We start from the raw sequence: 1581 nt of genomic DNA, 5'->3' as shown, positions 1-1581 counted from the left end.
GAGATCAAATCTCTGGAAGAGCCAGTTTGAGCCTTCTTACCAAACACTTAGACACACACTTATAAATAGTGTTGCAGAGGCTAATTGGTCGTAAATGTCCTGTGTCCTATGGCAAATCTACTTTAGGATCCATAACTAAAATCGAGTGATTTAACTACCTAAGCATAAATAAAAACCCGTGGAGAAGAAACTTTTTGCAGCCATAACCGTACTACCCACCTTATCCCAATGTTTTTTGAAAAATTTAGCTGTAAAACCATCTAGACCGGGAGCCTTAAAACCATTCATGCTAAACATAGCCTTTGTAATCTCATCGTCTGTGAAAGGCTTTTCTAAAGCATTCACCTGTGAAGTTGACGACCCCAGAATATGAAGTTCTCTCAAAACCAATTCTGTTGCCAAGTATTATCTTCTGTTTGACTCTTACAAAAAACTTTCTTCACCAAGTAAACCACCAGTTCTTTAACCGTATTTGCATCCTCCGCCCATACTCCCGTGTCACTTCAAAGAGTTAAAATCTGATTTTTTTTTTTTTTTTTTTTTTTTTTTTTTTTTTTTTTTTTTTTTGTCGTACTTTCACCCTAGAAAAAATTAAGCGGGTCGATGGATCACCTTTCTTTGCCAATTCTCTTTCATTCACTGACTCCAAAAATTAACCTTCATAATTGTCTCCGTCATATGCAAATCAACTTGAGCAATATACCTAGTTGTCGCCTTGATATCTAGAATCGATGACACCTCATTCTCTAATGAGCCTATGACATTCTCCAGTTAATATCCCAAAATTTTGTAATTTGTAAACACCACCGTCGAAGGAGAGATCTCAAGACTAGTCTTCTAGTTAGTCTAAACATGGTCGAACATCTGACTGGTCGCTTCCATTTATCCTCAATCAAAGTTGCTACCTTTGGGAAGGAGAGACACCAATTGTCCACTTGATATGGTTTGTTTTTCCTTATGGTGATAGTCTGATTATCAAAAATTATTGCAGCATGGTCAGAAGCTACTAAGGTTTCGTTTGACATCTTACTGTTTGGGTCCAATTAAGCCTAATTGGGCCTGGTACATAAATGATTTAATTCTAAGCCTAAGGTTAAGGCCCAAGCCTCCATCCATGCCAAGTCAAGGTCAAGTAACCGGCCCAGCCAACATGGTCGGCCCATATGACTCCAAGCCCATTTCTCCTCATTATGCTAAGGTATAAAAGCCTTCAATTGCACCATTTATCATTCATTCACATATAGCCTCAAGCATTAAATTCTCTTGCATAGCTTTCTCTCTCTAAACACTGTTTGACTTCGGCATCGGAGGGGTCTTCCTCGGCACAACCCCTGAGGCCAGTTTACGTGTGTTTGTTGTGCAAGAAACCCTCGGCCGAGCATCACTTGGACCGAGTTCAATCTTCAGCTACACCTTTGGACCTTCGGCAAGGTCCTATTATTTTAACCCGAAACAATTTGGCACCATCTGTGGGGAGGACTTTCAAAAAATCTTTAAGCCAATTCCAATCTGGCTCTTATCTTAGTATCAATGGCTAAGAACCGCAAGAACAAAAAATTTAAAGGTGGTACTTTTTCATCG

Source organism: Chenopodium quinoa, unplaced genomic scaffold (assembly GCF_001683475.1).
Source record: "Chenopodium quinoa cultivar QQ74 unplaced genomic scaffold, ASM168347v1, whole genome shotgun sequence".
Lineage (NCBI taxonomy): Eukaryota > Viridiplantae > Streptophyta > Magnoliopsida > Caryophyllales > Amaranthaceae > Chenopodium > Chenopodium quinoa.
Note: the sequence above shows the minus strand (reverse complement) of the source record.